General features: G+C 38.6%; 1 pseudogene; it reads left to right on the top strand.

Annotated features, from left to right (window-relative positions):
* The first annotated feature begins 20,206 nt into the window (after positions 1-20,206).
* On the top strand, positions 20,207-20,917 carry LOC130046103 (uncharacterized; annotated as a pseudogene).
* The last annotated feature ends 296 nt before the right edge of the window (positions 20,918-21,213 follow it).

Here is a 21,213-nt window from a genome sequence, read left to right as displayed (position 1 = left end):
TGAAGGGCGGACCAAAACGCCCCCCTTCCCATGAGGTTTTAGTCGCCCCCACTCCCCCGGCTCATACCTGCTGTCCACAAGGCTCCCATGCGGCCACCATCTTTCTTTCCAGAGAGGAGAAGGCGACTGGGGCAACACCCTTTCCCCTCTGGACAGACATGATGGCCTGGATTAACGCATAGTCCTTTCACTTTTCTGCTCCAAGCTGCCGGGTTCTGCATTAAGTCCCTGTGCTTCTGGGGCTGTGGCCGTGCTGGAGAGCCGCTCGTGGGGGGCAACTGGTGGCCTCGGTAGGGCGTGAAGGACGGACCGAAACGCCCCCCCTTCCCATGCGGTTTTAGTCGCCCCCACACCCCCGGCTCATACCTGCTGTCCACAAGGCTCCCATGCGGCCGCCATCTTTCTTTCCAGAGGGAGGAGGGTGGAAGGGACCAACACCCTTTCCCCTCTGGCAGACTTGATGGCCTGGGTTAACACATAGCCCGTTCACTTTTCTGCTCCAAGCTGCTGGGTTATGCATTAAGTCCTTGTGTTTCTGGGGCTGTGGCCATGCTCAAAGCTTAACTATGATTTTCAGAGAGAAACGTTAGGTGGTTTACTTCCCATGAATCACTTTGTATATAGAGAGATGTTGCGCGGCCGCTTTTGCGGCCACGTGGTTTTGAGGAAAAGTCCTAGGTCCCGCATACTCGAGCTGTGCTTGTAGAGGTTTCTGGTCACCGGGGTTCCATCTGGGGGAGGCGGGATGCGGTACCTACCCCATCTCGGACTTCCCGATGATCTCGGCTCTTTTTGGAAACTGTTTTTTTTTTTTCCTTCGGGATCTGTGGATCCCGCCCTCCATGTTGTTCTTCTCTTCGGCTGAATGCTGTCAAGATGGCCAGGATAGCTTTTTTTTAAGAGTTCATTTTATATATGACTCCATGACGAGTTAAGTAAATAGAGTTTTTATCTGTTAATCTCTGATGTCGAAATTTGAAAATTAAAAACAAGTAAATCATTTACTGAAAATCAGATGAACTAGTAATTTAGAGAATTCATAATGTACTTTATGAAATTATTTATTCATTACACCATAAATACACACTGCCCTTAAGACAATTAAGGATAAAGTGAAATATTTAAGGATATAAGTAGTAGGCCCTCCCGTACCTACTAGTAGAGTTTATTTTCAATTTCACAAACCAAATGTTGGATTCTACTTGAAAAATATGTATAAACTTAAAGAGCTATTTGTCTATAACTACTAAAACAGCTGGATTTATTGCATTCTACACTAAAAACTATGTTTTCAATTGAGAAGTTAACAGCAGGTTTTTAAAGTACATGTTTACATAAAAAGCAGTGAAGATTATACTTGCATGCTGTTTGTGGGAGCTACTTATAAATTGTGATGCCAAAATAAATCCCACAGGGAAAATAAATTTAATAAAATATATATGATAGCTATCTCTTTTGCTAAAAATCTTTAGGACTTTCCATGAGAGTTTATCACTTTAGGTTACTTTTTTTGTCTTTGTGCTTATGGGTATTTAGTAAATGATTATAAAAGCTCAGTAAGAGGAATGATTCAAGTCACATTGGTAATTAGTTAGGAAAATTCCCAAATCTTTAGGAAAAATTAATATTTTCTGTTTAGTTTTCCTGTAGATTGGATGGGGCCCACCACACACCCTACGGTAGAAAGGCAATGCATCTTTTTTAATCAAAGCTTCCTGTCTTTGGCATTACTATTCACAAAAATATCTAGAATAGAACTTAAAGAAATAGTCTGGTACTATGGTCTAGCCATGTTGACAGATAAAATTAAACATCACAGAAAATAATAAAGATAATGTTTGACATATTAATAGTTTTATTATTCTAAAGCAGAATAAAGAAAATTTATTGTAGGTAATATAGGAAGACTCAGCAAACAGCAAACAGTTGTCAGTAGCAATGAAAGTATGAAAAGTTTAAAGATCATGAGGTTTTACCATGTGAATCATCTATGAGGAATGTTTACATGGTTTATTTCTATGATTCACAACTGATATGGTAGATGAAATATACACCCCCTCTCCCCAAGCTGTCCACATCCTAATTCCTGGAACATGTTAACTGATACAGCAAAGAGCTCACATGTATGATTAAGACTCTTGAGATGGTCAATAATTACCCAGGTGAGCCCAAGATTTTCCTAAAGCTCTTATAAAGGATAGGGATAGAGGATAGGTGACGGCAAAGTAGCTGTGTCAACTCAGCCAAGATCTGGGTCAGAGAGCTTGACACTGCACTGCTGGTGCGGAGAATGGAGGAAGGGGTTATAAGTGTGGAAAGATTCTGTCCCTCAATGTTGAACAAAGCAAGATTCAAAACTGAACAAAACAAAACAAAGATCTGTCCCAGGATCTCAGGGAAATGTCAGTTCTGCTAATACCTTGATTTTACCCAAATATTTTAACTTTCAGCTTACAGAAAGAAAGATAATGAATTTTTGTTAACTTAAGCCCTAGTTTGTGGTAATGAGTAAAAGTAATAATTATACAGACTGAAAAATGTGAGGTAGTGAATTTGTTCATTTAAGATTCTAGTTTGTGGTACTATTATAACAGCAATTTGAAAGAATAATATAAACAGTAATATAATATAATATACTATGGTAATATCTCTGTCACTGTCCTCCCGTTGTTCATTGATTTGCTCGAGCGGGCCCAGTAACGTCTCCATTGGAGACTTTGTTGTTACTGTGTTTGGCATATTGAATACACCACGGGTAGTGAGAAATTATAAACAATCATTTTATCTAGATAGAAGAGCATGTATGTGCACATATATGGGAGAACTGGATAAAAAATATAAGCCTTTTTTGCAAATAAGCGTGAATAACCCAAAATCAAATAAAGAAAAGGTAAAGATGTAGAAGATTTCTTTGTAAATGGCAATCAAAATATGTAATTAATCTTTATACGTACATTATCTTATCAATAATTAAAACTAAATAAAAATTTTAATAATATCATCAGAAAAAAATTTCTAACATGCTCCAAAAGGAAAAAAAGAAACAAGATCAGAAGAGACAAAGTGTAAAATGCTTAAGTCAAAAATCAGTGTGAGCTCAACTTAGATCAGAAGTTTTCAAACTTCCCTTGTTTGAATATGGAATGCTTTTTTTTCCCTTTTGGGTCATACCCGGCAATGCACAGGGGTTACTCCTGGCTCATGCAGTCAGGAATTACTACTGGCGGTGCCTAGGGGACCAAGTGGGATGCTGGGAATCGAACCCAGGTTGCAAGGCAAATGCCCTACCTGCTGTGCTATTGTGTCAGCCCCGAACATGGACTTCTTTTAAAATTCCTAATGTCATTTTGATATTTTATCAAATTTGTTATTTTTATTATAGTTTGTACTGATGTACATAATTACTGTACCACCAATGTGCATGAACCCCCAAGTATAATATTTTTAGTGATGTGGGTGAAGGACAGACTATAACCATGACAGTGGCATCAGGATAATCTCTAATAGTGGGACCCACGCATCAGTATTTCTCAATTTTCTTTGGCAATTCCAGTTTGCTTAAAACTTTGAGAATCTCTGACCTACCTAGTTGATAGTTAAGTTGATATGAGCTGAAAATGAATCCTGTTAAGGTCTTGGTGTCAGTTTTGGGTTTTGGTTAGCTAAAAATGCTGACAAACTCTGTTTATTAATGGTAAGATGCAAATAAATTGTGATCCTAATATTTCTTTTACCTCTTGAAACCCGGCACTGTTGTGACCCCTTAGAGACACTATCTTTTGAAGCATTTAAAAGCAGCAGTTAGGACTAGAGCTATAGTAAAGCAGGTAGGGCGTTTGCCTTGCACGCCGCGACCTGGGTTCGATTCCCATGCATCCCATATGGTCCCCCCTTCCCAGCACCACCAGGACTAATTCCTGAGTGCAAAGTCAGAAGTAATCCCTATGCATGAGGGGGAAACCCAAAAAGCAAAATTAAAAAAAAAAGAAAAGGTAGCAGTTGCTATAGGTGATAGAACCTAGTAAAGCGCTGAAACCATGTTAATTTTCTTCACTTTCTTTCTCTTTTTGAGACACACCTAATGTTGCTCTGTGGTTACTCTGTCTCTGCACTCAATAACTACTCCTGGCTATGCTTAGTGACCATACTGAATGTGAAGGATCGAACCCAGGTTGGCCTCGTGTAAGCAAACACCCTCTCTATTGGACCATCTATATGTCCTGCCCTGTGGCAATTCTCCTTCAAAGAGCTTTGCAGACATTGAGTCTGCAGGAGTGGAAAAGGCAAGTTGAGGCTGGCAGGCTGATTGGAAGGCACCAATAAGGCTCTAATAGGGATGGTCAGAAACAGATGAGAGGACTTTGGAGGGCTGCACGAATTTTCACATTCCCAATGGAGCTGCTAGAATGAATTACTAAAACACAGCAAACAGGTAATCTGCAGTTACTCAAAAATGGTAAATGTGAGAGGTGGTATCTTTAGTGAGCATAGGACAATAATGTTTCTACTTCAAGTGTATATGCATTGCAATAGTACTAGTCATTTATTTGGAAAAAATGGAAAAAGAGTATAAAGGTTGTAGTTGTGTAGCTGTACTATTCCTTGGATCTCCTATGAGGCAGGAATGCTTTGTTAAGAACGCTGGGCTTCGATCATTGCATGCTACCTCCTGCTAAAATACTACAAATCTACTTCTTGGCTATTTTGTGTCATCTTTAATAGTTGAAGGGTCTTATGGACAAATTCAAGGAAGAAAACCTCCATCTGTTAAGACAGTACTATTAGCATAAGATAAAAACTAACAGTTCATCTCCACAATTAGAATTTTACTGTTTATAGGGTAACCTGTTTTTGTGACAAGTATTGTTTGATGTTTTGATTTTATTTTTTTCAAAAATTAGGTTGTTACAATGGTGTTAATAGTTTTTATTACTGGTGTATATGATTACTGACCACAAGTGTGTCCATAAACCAAATGTCTCTATGTCATTTTCTTTGCGACTACATCTTTCCCCAACTTTTTAATTTATAAGTTTTGAAATACAACATCATTGTGAACTACTCTCTATTATGTTGTTGTCTTTGTCTATTCAACAAATGAGTGAAATTATCTCTTTATCACTGATATTTGTTCCTCTTTGTTGCTCTCTTTTTTTGAGAGGGGTGGAATTGACTTGTTATGAATCTGACCGTTGTTGTTGTAATTTCATTGAATGAAACTTAGCAAAAGGTGAGAGGAGAGAAAAAGAGATGAAAATCATATCCAAGAGAGAACACAGGTTTCTCCAAACTAGAAAATGTTAGCAAAGAGACATAGAGAAAAGCAAGCAATGTAAGAAAAGAAAAACATGACCTTAAAGAGCAAAACTGAATCTTAACGTTACACTTCCATGAATTTCAGATAACGTTGAAAAAAAATATTGATTCACATACAATCTTCTGTTGATGAAAGTTCTGAAAATAATTGAGAAAAAATCTTAAAGAAGTGTAACATAGTAGTATCATAACTTAATAACTCGTAAACTTCCAATAGTTCATAAACTACCAATAGCTCATAAACTTATATAGATTTTTCTAATACTGGATGTGAAGCAAACTTTACATTAATTTATGCCATAGAAACACCTTGTTGCACAAATTTTAATCTGATCATTAGAGTATATTGACTCAATAATATTCTAGAAAATATGATACATTAGCATTTATGAATTTATTTCTTTAGTAGTATTTATATGTCAAGTGTGTGTCTCTGTATCAAAAATTTGATACATATTGATGGCTCAGAAGCATCAAAATCTGTTAAATGAGAATCTGTCCTAGAAGTGGCTTTCCTGTGTGTCCTGAATAGTTTGGATGAGGCTGAACATTTCTCCCCTTCAAACTTCCTTTAGTAAATAATTTCAGTATATTGTAAGAGGCAATTTTCCTTTTATCACAGAAACCTAGCTGGTCTTTGACACGCAGAACTCCGGTGCAAGCCAGGCCTGATCTTTGGGATGTAGACTCCAAGCTCCAGCAGACTAGTCTTTGGGATGCAAATCCAAGTGCTTATAGCCCAAGAAAGGTTTCAATCTTGGTTTTGTATCTTTTTTCTGGGGGGTCAAAATTACTGGCCTGCAGATGTAAAGAAACAATGTATGTTTTGCTACCTCAGTGTTCTTTCTATAACTCCTTTTGATAATATCACTGCATTGCACCCTTTAGAAGTACCATGATAGATAGATAGATAGATAGATAGATAGATAGATAGATAGATAGATATGTTGGGGCTCTCTATGGGGAGACAGGTCTGAGAGAATGGGGAAACACAGGCTGAGAGAATCTGGGAAACAGAAGATGAGAGAATCTCATCTTGAGATAATGAGCATCACATGCTTGAGAGAACCTGGAGATGATGGTCTGAGAGAACCTGGGCCCTCCATGACATGGGTTTCTTTTATGGGATATAATGAGAATTTAAGAATTGGCTGGGAGAGGCAGAGGAGAGACAGGAGTGAACGGAGAGAGGATTGGAATAAACTGCAACTAAGACGAACCAGCCTGGCCCTCGTTTCCTTCCTTCGCCTGCCCATCACCATCGACCTCCCTGGAGTGGGGGAAAGGGCCTGAGACAACCAAACGCAGGGGTCGGGAGAGATAGACCGCACACACATCAGGTCTTGCATGTGGCTAGCTCCCGTATCACCCCCAGCACAAATGGAGGGCAGGAAGAAGTTCTAGAGGACACTCCCCTCCAGAGAATCCTTAGGTCTTAGTATTGAACTGCTGGTCAATTGTCTCAGGAAGGGGTTCCCAGGTTAATAAAGTGTTCAACTGGGATATTCATAAGAAGATTGTGAATTTGGCACCCACAACTTTTCAATAAATGCTGTAATAGGTGGAATACTGACTTGAATGTTATAGGATAACTGTTCTCCTCAGAGTGTATCTAAAAGTATTAGCAAAAAATATATTTCAATTATTAATTGAAATAATTGACTCTGGGCCAGGTTGTTTTCACTCAGGCGCCCCAGAGGGTGGTGGGTGTGAGCCCTCCACGCCCCAAGGGTCCCAGCCCCAGCAGCTGACCTCTACTACCTAACACTGCAGGCTGCTTTCCACACGCTCGGGCCGAGCCTCACATATGAGTAAATGTATTCCTGTACACATCATAAGACACTCTCTACCCATTTTCCATAATTATCATACCATATTTGATGGGGTTCAGACAGTAGACAACAAATCATAGAGGGAAATATGCATACATATGTGTATATATGTATATATATAAATATATATATATATACACCTACATATACATATATAGCCTCTTGGAGGGCCCAACAAGCTACCAAGAGTATCCTGCCCACAAGGCAGACACTGGCAATCTACCCGTGGTGTATTCGATATGCCAAAAGCAGAAACTATAATGGGTCTCAATACCCTTACCCTGAAAGTCTCCAATATCACAGCACTGTGAAAGATGAGTAAGGAGAGACTGCTAAAATCTCAGGGCCAGGAAAAATGGAGATGTTACTGGCGCCCACTCAAGTAAATCGATGAACAGCAGAATGACAGTGAAACAGTGATATTATTTGAAAAGCTATAAATGTTTATAGATCTGTGTTAATGTAATTTTGTACAATTTGAATAATTATAGGGGCAATCATCCAAAGTGCTACGTATATTTAATCTTTTGAGTGGTGAGTAATATACAGTGATTTGTAAATAAATAAGTTTACTTTGCCAAGAGGAATGCATACATTTATGTATGTTTCAGTGAATTTTTGACTTACTTAACAGAATTATTCTTATTACTAGGTTACATAGGAGAGAATGATGAGAAAAAATAAGAAAAGTAAGGACAGGGATTAGATAATGGAATCAGCAATAAAACCAGTTTATCAATGCACTCACTTATGAATTTACATGTTTATTGCAGATAAACTTAAAGTGTGGCTCAAACTTAATACAGGATGATGAAGATAGAAAGCAAAATCAAAATGTCAAGCTCAAGAATGGTCTTGTTTGGATATTTGTTTAGTGGAATAATTTGATCTTCTAAAAAATTGAATAGACTTTTCCTAAAAGTAAGATAAGTCTAATATTTATAAGGGTAATAAAATTTTCTTTATATTTAAAACACAAAAATCAACAAGTCATCTACTGCTAGCATGAATTTTTAAAACAAATTGAATTTAATACTTTATCACTCCAAGCTTATTTTATTTGGTATTCAAAAATTACCACGAGCTGGAACTCTTTATTCTCATAGATGTTTCAGGGAAAAAAATCTAAAAATTAATCACAGAAAAATGATTTTTGTTCGTGAAATCACTGTCACTGTCCTCCCGTTGTTCATCGATTTGCTCGAGCAGGCCCAGTAACGTCTCCATTGGAGACTTTGTTGTTACTGTGTTTGGCATGTCGAATACATCACGGGTAGCTTTCCAGGCTCTGCCATGCGGGCGAGATACTCTCGGTAGCTTGCCGGGCTCTCTGAGGGGGCGGAGGAATCGAACTCGGGTCGGCCACGTTGGCCGCTTGTAAGGCAAACGCCCTACCACTGTGCTATAAGCATATAAATAAAAATAACATATGGGGATGCATAATGAAAACAGTAAAGCTTAATAATTATTATGTGATTTCTATCTCTGGAGGGTATGATCTTACTGAAGCAGAGATCCAATGCTACCATTTCTCAATAGTGACAAAATTAAGCAGGCATGGATGTTTCTCTTTTGCAAAGTTCTTTGTGTTCAAGCATTCATACAATGAATGAAGTCTCATTTAACGAGACTCATTATCTCTGTTGTTCCATCCTTGTTTCCCTCCCCTTATTACAGAATCATCTGTGAAGACTAACTTCAGAAAAGTTTACAGATTTGTTCTCTGGCCAGCACACAAAACTGTCTTCACAGGAACTCATACTGCTTAGATAAAAAAAAATCTGCTATCACAGTAGATAATATAGTTATCTGTGTTCCAAACTCCTACAGTCCCCATCTGGACCACACAGTTGAATAGTAGGCTAGCTACTTATTAGTCACTCTATAAATTCTTGTTGACTCACTAACTGTGTGTGAGGTTCATTGTTTGCTAATTGTCCTCAAAGTCATATTTCTGTGAATGGAATGTAAATAATGTGATGTTTAGAACATTGTTTTCTCTGTTCAGATGGTATCCTTTAGTGTTCTCTTAAATAGTGGGAAAATGAGAACAAGTCTTTTAAAATATTTCACCATGATTTTTTTACACAAACTTCAGAGAGAGTAACTGGTGGAGGGATGGTTTCTCAATCATTGTATGACTGAAACTCAAGCATGAAAGTTTGTAAGTCTGTAACCGTACCTCACAGTAATTCACTAATTAAAAAATTTTAAAAAACAGAGCCTTTATAAAAGATGACCTGTGATATCAGAAAATGATGCCAGTTATATATGAAAATTACTTGTATATCTCTTTAAAAGGAGACAGAAACTTTGGGGAAAAATGAGAGGTACTGATGAAAGAAATGAAAAACTTAGAGAACTTCAGCAAGAAACACGTACATTAGAAAAATGTTCCATATGTGTGCTTGAGGTAAAAAGGATGAGCGAGAGAAGACTATAAAATTCTGTTTTAAATGAGAGATAACTGAAAACAACTTTGAATACATGAAGCACAATTTCTCTTGCACCATAAGCAAATTCTTGCTATACATAAATTCAAAAATAAAGATTTATAGAGTTATGCAGCTATAGATGTGAAGTTAAGTAAATACTATATAATTAGCACCATAGCACTGTCCTCCTGTTGTTCATTGATTTGCTGGAGCGGGCACCATTGTGAGACTTGTTGTTACTCTTTTTGGCATATTGAATATGCCACGGGAAGCTTGCCAGGCTCTGCTGTGCAGGTGGGATACTCTCAGTAGCTTGCTGGACTCTCTGAGAGGGATGAAGGAATCTAACCCGGGTTGACCATGTGCAAGGCAAATGCCTTACCCACTGTACTCCAACTAATTAGAAAAATTAAAGTTAAATAACTATCAATAGTTTATGTCACAAAAATAGAAATGAAAACTAAGAAGAATATGTGGCTTACCCAATTTGGTAGCAAACCTAACAGAATTTGTCACTGAAAAGACAGAGGAATATAGGTGTTATATTTGCCCAATTCATACACATGATTTGTTCTTGGTACACAGTCATATTAAATTTAAGAAGAAAATAAAACAGTTTTACATAGCAATTTGACTAGTTGTGTGGTATTTTTCAGTATTTTGAAGAATGATTTCCTAGGAATTAGTGAAAAAGTTGAATAATTTTCCATGATTGGGGTGAGGTTCCCAGGTAGTGCTCAGAGCACCCTGGAGACACACCCTAAGACACTTGTCCATCCAAGCTAGGCAGCTCAGTTTAAGGACCATGTGGTATTTGGAGGCTTCCAGGATAATCCATTGGTGCTGTTGGCCTTTCAATGCCAGTAATCAAATATGGGTCAGGGTAAAATCTGCATGAAACTGGATTTTCCTGTGTTGGTGGGTTCTTGAGAATTGTATGAAAGATATACATACAAAACTCAGTATATTAAAGGTTAGAGTTTACTATACAGATAAAGTAGATGGGCCTGGGTCCCTTAGTAGTCCAGGCCTTTCCATTATCAGTGAGCAACGTCAATGGTCCTGTCCTTATGCTGCCCAGTACTGTGAAAGACTTGCCTACCTTGCCCCTTGCAGCCTATTCATTTCCCATGAATGATGACCAGGACCTGTCCAGCATGACTCTCTCTATCCTGTTGATGCTTTCCTCAGTCTCCAGCCGTGGCCACGTTCACCAGGGTGAGAGCCATGTGTCCTGTACCTTTCGCTGGGCCTGCCAACTGCACCCCCAACAATTTCTATCGTCCTGTCCTGGCTTTCCTAGTCTTTGGCCAGGGCCACATGAGTGTGGGTGAGACTCCCATGCTCAGCACCTTGTTACTACCTGGAAATTCAAGCCCTATATGAAACTGAGCTTCCCTGCGCACCTGAGCTCTTCCTGAGCCTGAACTTTCCTGGGCATCTGGGTCTGCCTGGATTCTGCCCCTGCAGGGCCCATGCGGCCAGACTGTACAGGGAAATATTTCCAGGGCACACAACCTTATCTGAGAGAGAGCGTCAGAGAGTGCTTCTCAGAGAGAAAGAGAAATGGGACTGGGGGCTTCCTTTTACCTGCTGCTAACCCCACTTCAGTCACCCCATTATCTATCTAACGGGCTATGTATTCTATGAGCGAAGATTTAAAGGGGCCTAGGATCCGCACCTTAACACCTGCTGTATTAAGGGAACCCTTAAATCCTGTGCATCCTCCCTAGTCCTATTTCATAGTTTATTCTAAGAGAAGGACTCATCACCTGTGCTTAGGGGTTACTACTGGTTCTATGCTCAGTAGTCACTCCTGGCAGCTCACGGAATCATATGAGATGCCTAGGACCTAACCTTGGTCAATCTCATACACTATTGCTGTACTATTACTCTGGCCCCTATTTCATATTTTCTGTTTAAAAATTATTTGCAAGGAATTTTGAAAGTAGCAAATTCTTTTTAGTATAAGCACCCGTGATTATAAAATTAATATATTTTACCCACAAATATTTAAATATTGCATTTAGTGAAATCATAGAAAATTTGTTATGATCTCTAAAACAAATTGCATTTTAACACATTCAAGTCCTTATGAATGTAATTTATTTTTAATTTTAACCTACCATGATGTATTCGATATGCCAAACACAGTAACAAACAAAATGTCTCCAGTGGAGACGTTACTGGGCCGGCTCAAGCAAATTGATGAACAACGGGAGGACAGTGACAGTGACAATTGTATATAATTATTTAAAGGAAGATGACTATGGATATAAATCTGCCTAATTATTCTCTGCCTAGTTGTAGATTAAATTTTCTTTTAATTTCTATTTTTAAAAACTTTAATGATAATATATGGCCATTATATTAATAAATAGCTTAAAATATTATGAAATCTATTTCTCCTTTTCAACCTATAAAATCCATATTGCAATTTTTCTTCTACTATCCATCTTATGTCTTTCCTCTTACTGACTTAAAAGATAATAGGTACACTGGGATAATATATTCTAGCCTATAATTCTAGTTTTATCACAAGCACTGCTTCATTTGATTCTCACAATAAACCTATTCTAGTTATTATTATCAAAACCAGGCAACAGACAAGGAGACTGGAAATCAAAGAGACTGGGCAACTTGTTAAGAGTTTCTAGCACTCATGAGAATTATTATTATCACTAAAATGTGGAAATTGTTCATTTAATGACAGTGGAAGAAACTCATAAAATTTATTTCCAAAGATCACAGGTTCATGAAACAAAATGGATAAAATCAATTTTCTTCCTGTATTTCAAATTTTTCCCATAAAGGCTTTCACTAATTCATATAGCATTATTAGGCCCATAAATTTTATTTTCTAGAAAAATCAACATTAATTACCTATTCAATTTTTAGCTCCACTATATTTTTTTAATAGAAAGCCTATAGCAATACAATTCTACAGGAACATTCTTGGAAATAATGAATTCATGCTTGCATCCTAATAAAATCCTCAACATTTTATTATTCAACTATTTTTTTTTCTGTCAGAAGAATGTGTTGTGTAAATGTCAATAGAAATGTACCAACCACAGGGTATTCATGCATGTAAGGAATAAAGCATTGTTCCATGCTCCTGAAAAGTATTTCGGAGTCAAAAGAACCAAAATTTATTGATTAATATTTGTACTAGGTTTTTATAAATTACGGAAATAGATTGAGCCACTTAAATTTGACAACATCTCTATGAAATTGGTCTTATTTATTAGGAACTTTATAGCACAAATAACAAAGTTGGAGGTGCAAGATGCAACATCCAGGTTGATAGCAGGAGAAAGGTATAGATACAACAACTCAAACCCAGATATTTCATTTATTAACATAATTTTTATTGAAGTATTATAGTTTGCAACAACATTAATATCATTGTTTAGTGCTACTGCACAAGTCCTTCCACTACTGTAATATGATCTCACCACCATTGTCCCAGTATCTGATCCACTTACTTTGCCTCCTCAGTCCCTAGTATTTTTGGTCATGTCTCATAATTTGTTTCCACTGAGGATTGTCTAACCTCTTGTTTTGTTTTATACTCAGTATATGAGTAAGATCATCCAGTATTTGCATTTTAGTCTCCAACTCACTTCACTTAGAATGACACAATCTAGCCCCATTCAAGTTGCAGAAAACTGCAAAATTTTGTATTTTCTCATAGCTGAATAATATTCTAATGTGTATCTAGGTCATGATTTCTTTCTCTATTTATCTGTTATTGGGCATTTTGGCCATTTCCAGGTATTGGATATTATAAATAGTGATATATTTTGATGAGTATGTGGGAGATCTCACCTACTGAGTAAATAACTTTAGTCCTGCTCCAAAGGATTGATTGCAAAGAATAAGGCAGACACAGAAACTGTTCAAGAAGCTAGATGGCCTAAACAGTTCAGATTTAGAGGCTGCCATTTTATTGATTAAACCTCCACATTTCCCTTCAATGCATCGCTCTCCACCAATTCTCCGCCATTCCTCTACCAATAACTACATATCTTTTAGAGCAAAATAATGATGTACTGAAGCAGGGCCATACTCACAAATTGTAGAAGAGCAAACAACCCTTGCATGCTCAATGTGTAGTTTTAAAAGTAAGTGGTTATCTTGATTTTCAGAGTAAAATGCTCCCTACCAGAACAAAAGATTTATGGTTCTCATAAACCTTATTAAGCTTACATATCTCTTTCAGGATGTTTCCTGCTTTGCAGTTTGCAGTTCTGATGCACATTTAGATATTTCTTTACTAAACTTGCCTTACTCACTAGACTATTCAAATCTCCATACTTATTTTAGCAGGAAAATTTTCTACACACATGTGTATATATCATTCCCAACTAATGGTCATAGTTTAGATGCCCAAATATTATTTTCCTAATGCTCCCTTCTTAACCTACTAAAACTTTTCTAAACTGAAGAATAAATACATGCCCTGAACTGCAGCTAGTAATCTTAATTTATTAACTCCACTTGTTAATCTCCTTTGTAATTTATTTTAAATTTTGGAAACAATTTTCTTTTTTTTTCTAGTATAGTGGATTTTATTTTTTTATTTTATTTTTTTATTAGTGAAACACCATGAGGTACAGTTATAGACTTGCACATTTTTGTGCTTGGGTTTCAGGTATACAATGATCAAGTACCATCCCTCCACCAGCGCCCATCCTCCACCACCACGGGTCCCAGCATCCCTCCCACCCCCCCATCCCCCCTCATCCCACCCTGCCTCTGTGGCAGGGCATTCCCCCTTGTTCTCTCTCTCTCTTCTTTTGGGTCCTGTGTTTTGCAAGAGAGGCATTGAGTGTCAATCATGTTTGGTCTATATTCTACTTTCAGCATGCTTCTCCCACCCCGCTGGGAGGATCTTCACAACACCCTTTTATTTGGTGCTCTCTTCTCTATCTGAGCTTCCTTTTCCCCTAGCACGTGAGGCTGGCCTCCAAGTCATGGAGCAAAATTCCTGGTACTAATCTCAGCCACTCCTAGGTGTTAGTCTTTCATTTTATTGCCTTATGTTCCCCATCTGAATGCAATCTTTCTATGTCTATCCCTTTCTTTCTGACTCATTTCGCTTAACATGATACTTTCCATGTAGTACCAATTGTATGTATTAAATTTTGGAAACAATTTTCTAGTTTTTGTAATTTATTATCTATTAATTGTCATAAAGGTGAATATAAATGCACATTTTTGCCTTTCATTAACTAGTCCCTTAGAGAATAGCAGTAGATGAGACTGGGTCACTGTCCTGTCACTGTCCTCCCATTGTTCATTGATTTGCTTGAGCAGGCCCAGTAACGTCTCCATTGGAGACTTTGTTGTTACTGTGTTTGGCATATCGAATACATCACGGGTAGCTTGCCAGACTCTGCTGAGCGGGCGAGATACTCTCGGTAGCTTGCCGGGCTCTTCGAGAGGGGCAGAGGAATCGAACTCGGGTCGGCCATGTTGGCTGTGTGCAAGGCAAACGCCCTACCACTGTGCTATCGCTCCAGCCTGGGTAGTAAACAAAATATTACCGAGTGATAAATTCACAATTCTTTGGGTTTAATTAACTTTGAAGTGTTAAGAGTCAGCCTTTTTACATATCAAATAAACTCATGTTCTGCTGTTTATAAATTGTAAAATATTCAGATCAAAAAAAATGCTTCATGCATCAGATCTGTCTTCATTTCATATCACGAAGGTGGAACTTTTGAAGCTGTTCTCAATTGGTATTTTTAAGTTGATGATCTATAGCCTTGCCATTTATCCTCTTATCTTTCAAGCAATAAATTCAGACTACTAACCCCCCCGGAATGTCATAGGTTTAAGACTATAATGTGTAGAGATAAAATATGGCAATTGGCATTTGAGGGCTAAAATGGACCTACCATAGAGAAATAACCAATTTGAGCAGGAGCATTTTCTTAGTCAATGTATATTTATCTGAGTTCTCTGTATAGAATATCTCATCAATTTGACATCATCTTTTAGTGAGTCCAGGTCTTTAATAGAAACTAACTGTTATACCACATTCAACTGAGAATCATACACAATAAGATTAGTTTTAGACTTGATCATTTTTTTAAGTTTCAGTTACTTGATTTGCCTGGGAAAAGTGCGACATTATTGTAATTGTTTCTCCATGAGCTTTCACTTATGTAGAATAACATAAACTTTCCACTTTTATACTTTGTATGAGTTATTTTAATTACTGGGTAAGAAGTTCATTCTTTTGCTGTACTTGAAGATTCAAAATTTCCATGTGGATCTACAAGATTTTGAAGATTCTCATATGTAACTATTCTTGCATTACAAATCAGTTCACCCTATGTTCTATTAAAGATTACACCTGTAGACAATTAATTATTTTCAAAATTATGCATTACAAATAAAGTGCAAAAATATGTAAAGTCAATAAATATTTTGTTACAAATGTCATTACTGTATTCGTTAAGTCATTCAAATAAAATAATCATCTGAATATTTTTATTTTAATGAGTCAATATTCAATGGATTGCCAAATTGACAGTATAGATACATGTTCCTCTGTTTTCAAAGAGGAATAAAATATCTGTTATCTTCAGAATTGTTGTTTTAAGTAGTTTCCTTAACTTTCTAGTAATCTTAACAGTGCTTCTTTTTACACTGCCTTCTTTGTACTGCTGCCAGAACATCCTATAATTCTCTACACTTCCTGGAATAAAATTTACATGTATGGGATTTTATCTATTGAGTTTCCTATTGGTGATTTTACTCAGGGTTTTTTAATTAGTTCTATATTTAAATCTCTCTTTTTTTTAGAGACACAAAATGAAAAGTGAATACCATGAAGTAAAAGAAAATAATTAAACTTCCCAAATTTGAAATGTGGTTGATTCCAAAATGGAACATACCTCCCCTTTTATTTTTTATTATTATTTTTTAAAATGTTTATTAGTGAAACACCATGAGGTACAGTTGTGGACTTACAAGTTTTTGTGCTTGGGTTTCAGTTATACAATGATCGAGTACCCATCCCTCCATCAGTGTCCATTCTCCACCTCCAATCATCCCAGTATCCCTCCCACACTCTCATCCTCCCATCCCATCCCGCCTCTGTGGCAGGGCATTTCCTTTTGTTCCTTCTCTCCTTTTGGGTGCTGCATTCCTCCCCTCTTAAAGTTGAAGGCACTTTGTTCTAGAGGTCAGTCTGAACCTCTTTATAGATCATCTGGCTTTTGCCACTCAATGACTTTTATGTACCTTTCTGCTTCCAGTGAGATTTCCTTGCTTCGTGTAAGAGACCATGTAGTATTCTTTACAGGGTTTAGAGGCAGCTGTTTTTCTGCCTGTTTTTCTTCAAATATTTATAGTATTTCCTCAAATCTGAAAGATAACTTCACAGGCAGAGGATTCTTTTTTTTTCCTTTTTTTTTTTAATTTATTTTTTTTTATAGTTGTAGATTTACAATTTTTTGTGCTTGGGTTTCAATTATACATTGATCAGATACCCATCCCTCCACCAGTGCCCGTTTTTCACCACCATGGATAATATCCCTCCCACCCCCATCCCCCCATCCCCCCCGCCTCTGTGGCAGGGCAATCCCCTGTGTTCTCTCTCTACAGGCAGAGGATTCTTGATGGAAGGTTTTTTCACTTCTTCTTTTTTTTCCCCCCTCCCATTCTTCTTCAAATCATCAACACCCTCTTCCACTGATTTTTTTCAATACATTGAACATTAACAAAACAATTATTCTGAATTTCCTTCAAACAATTTAGACAGTTTGTATGTTTGAAGACCATTCTGGGTTTTGTTACCATTGTTCAAAGGAGCTAAATAAATTACTTTGCTTTTTTTTTTCATTTTTTTCTGTTGTTACATTAGGGCTACTTGTGAGATCTGAGTATGAGTTGGCTTGAGCAATGATCAAGGACTTATGTTTAAAAGATTTAACTGGTGTCCATGGCTAAGATTTGTGTACACCTGTGACAGCTGGGAGTTGTGCTCCACATTCCTTGCATTTGCTAGAGCACTGAGGTCTTGCTGGCTGGGTTTCTGGTCATAGTTGCAGGTGTCTGGCTGCTAATGTGGAGTGAAAGTTCGACCAGCTTGGGCAGCAATTATGGTCCAATGCAACAATAAATTACCCAGTAAGTTTATTCTCATAACTACTAAGGATTTTACTTTTTCCAATACTAGATTGAGAATGTCTCCTTTCAACCATAGTCTTCTTGGCGAGGCTCATCTTTAGAGTCTGCTCCCAGTTAGAGCCTCAGCGAGGAGGCACCCAGATGCAGCTGTGGTCAGGGTGGGATTACGGACAGTTCTCAGGCTCCTCTTGAGAGGGTGGGTGCAGGCACAAAGCTTTGCCTCTTAGATTCTTTGCACTCAGTGTCCTGTGCCTTAGGTTGGAGATTAAATCTGATGCACTCACTCTGGGGAAGCCCTGCTTAGTTCAGAGCTGGCCTTGACTGCAAATTTGATATGCTGGAAGTTCTGTTGGTGCAGCCGTAGTGGAGAGACTGTCAACACGGCCCACTGCAGGTATGGCTCTTTCCAACACAGAACTGGGGTAGCCACATACTGTGTCAGGTCTGACAAGCTCGTTATTTCATTCCAACTTAGTAGCAAAAGTAAAAACAGAACTTCTGTAAAACATTTGCTCTCAGCACCCTCCTACCTTTGTTTGGTGTTCTAAGGCTATCACCTTTTATTTTTCTTTAAGGTTTTTCTTTAATCCTGTCTCAATTAAGTTCTTCTTAGCTCTAAACTTGGTTGCAGTTTTGTGATACTGAGCAGAAAATCTTCCTGAAACAATTGCTCTGTTTCATGGTGATTTTCTTGTCAAGTTCAATTGGATAACATTGGGTTGTCCTTGCTTCTCCGGCAAGGAGCTTAGGTTTATTGAGCCACTCCCAATTCCATCAAGCACTAATAATCCTTTATTGCTTTTTTCTTCCCTTTATATCACTTGCATGGTTTAGCAATGTCCTTTCTGTATAGAAACAGGAAGAATATGCTATGTTTTGTAACATGGGAGTTAACTGACTCCAAATAATATTTATTCCTGGGCATCCATCGTATTTGTAGCACTGTAGCACTGTCCACCTGTTATTCATTTATTTGCTCGAGCGGGCACCAGTAATGTCTCACAACAAATTGTGAGACTTCTTGTTACTGTTTTTTGGCATATTGAGTATGTCACAGGAACTTGCCAGGCTTTGCCATGCGGGTGAGATACTCTCAGTAGCTTGCCGGGCTCTCCATGAGGGACAGAGAAATCAAACCTGGGCCGGCCATGTTGGCTGTGTGCAAGGCAAACACCTTACATGCTGTACTAACGCTCCAGCCCCCATCATATTTATCTGACTTAAACTTCAGTTGCCCTTACTTCCTAACATCCCCTAAAGGAGGGTCCTGATGAAGGGACTGGATGGACCCAGGGCAAGCTGTAAGCTACCCTGGCATCAAAAGGGGACAAGCTAAGCACCATAAGTATAATAAGTTAAGAGCATGATCATGGAACAAACTCTATAATGACCTAAAAAAAAAGTAACTGAATAAGGACCCTCCTGGGGTTAAGGAAGAGTAACCTGGCCTGAGGATTGTAGTCTGGGATATATAACAAGATATACCCAGGAAGAGCCAACCTTTAAGTTTAATATATCTCTTACTGGGTTAGAGCAATAGCACAGTGGGTAGGGTGTTTGCCTTGCATGCAGCCAACATGGCTGACCCGAGTTTGATTCCTCTGTCTCTCTCGGAGAGCCTGGCAAGCTACTGAGAGTATCTTGCTCGCACGGAAAGCCTGGAAAGCTACCCGTGATGTATTCGATATGCCAAACACAGTAACAAGTCTCACAATGTTACTGGGCCTGCTCTAGGAAAATCGATGAACAATGGGAGGACAAGGACAGTGACAGTGACAGATATCTCTTACTGTGTTCATTAGTGGAAGCAGGAAGATGATCTCTGTTTCCGGGTCCCATTGACCCTGGAGTTCAAGGTCACAAAGTTCCACTTTACCTGGTTCTGTGGGGCCTCACTTATGCGTGAAACTTGACATGAGTGTCCAGAAAGTGGCCTGGAGCATGGTGATCGCTGAGTAGTGTAAGTAGTGAATGTCAACCTCTGAGGTATTTATCTGGCACCAGTATGGTGGGTCTTCTGGGTGTTGTCTATGGTTCGCCAGGGATTAGTGGAAGCAGGCAGAGGATCTCTGTTCCCCAGCAACCTCCACTAACTCCACTACCCAGCCACCAACATGCTTCAGGCTGCTTTCCTAAGCATCCATAAGACACTTACTACCCATTTTCCGCACCATATTTGATGGAGTTAAAATATGGTGTGAACCAAGGGAACACCTGCAAGGGCTATAAGAGGCAGCCCTAAAAGCCTCCATCTGTCTCAGAGTGCCTGGCAAGCTACCGAGAGTATCCTGCCCACATGGTAGAGCATGGCAAGCTACCTGTGGCCTATTCAACATGCCAAAAACAGTAAAAACAAAAGGTCTCATTCCCCCTCACCCTGAAAGAGCCCCCAATATGGCAGTGTTAAGAAGGATGAGCAAGGAGATGCAGATAAAATCTCAGGGCCAAACTAGGCTGCCAAAACGAAGGACTAAAATGACTGTCTGTATTTTCAACACACGTACGCTGGCATTGGGAGCATCCATTGAGGACCTGATGGTGCAAGCACAGAAGATCAAGTACGACATCATTGGTCGGATCGAGACGAGAAGTCGTCAACCACATCACACCATTTTCGACACTGGAGAAGAACTGTTCCTCGGAACATGCAACAAAAGAGGCGTCGGTGTTGTCGTTGTCGTTTTCCTTGTCAACATGAACTTGGCCATGAGCATTTATTCATTCGAAAGCATAGTAACCCAAATCAGACAATTGCGCTTGAATAGGTGTGGTTCACTGCCGACAGTTTCTATCTTCATCGTCTATGCACCAACATCCAACTACACTGAAGAAGAAATTGAGAAGTTCTACCCGGATCTGGAGAAGCAATATAAAGACTACACCTTCTACAAGATCATTGTTGATGACTGTAATGCTAAGATAGGACTGAGAAGGTCGTCCAAAAAACTCCACATCGGGACCCATGGCCTATAATGGAATGAACAAGGTGAAAGACTGTCTGAGTTCATGATATCGACCAAGACCATCCATAGTAGCTCACAATTACAGAAAGTCCACAATGGAATTGACCACATCATATTCAATCCTCGGTTTTGCCTGACTGATGTTGCTGTTGTCCAAAAATTCCAAACGGGATCAAACAACTATCTCCTTTGTGTAATATTCTACTTCAGGGAGAGGGGATAAAGGACTGCAAAGTTTAAGAAGAGAACTTCCAGAATGACCACCAACTGGGAGCACTTTGGCACTGTTGCAGCAATGTGGGAAGATGCCGGCAACTACTACCCAATCTGCCTGTTGTCTGTCATCTACAAGCTGTTCACTAGAGTCATCCTGAATAGAATAGGCAGAACACCAGATGAAGAACAACCATGCAAGCAAGCCGGGTTCTGAAAAGAATTCAGCACAATCCATCATATCCATACAGTGACCAAGCTCATTGAGGTTTTGAGAGAGTTCAAGATGCCGCCCTGTCTAAAGTT

This window comes from Sorex fumeus, unplaced genomic scaffold, assembly GCF_029834395.1.
Source record: "Sorex fumeus unplaced genomic scaffold, SorFum_2.1 ptg000131l, whole genome shotgun sequence".
Lineage (NCBI taxonomy): Eukaryota > Metazoa > Chordata > Mammalia > Eulipotyphla > Soricidae > Sorex > Sorex fumeus.
The sequence above is the reverse complement of the archived record's forward strand: the minus strand, read 5'-3'. Positions and strand labels throughout refer to the sequence as shown.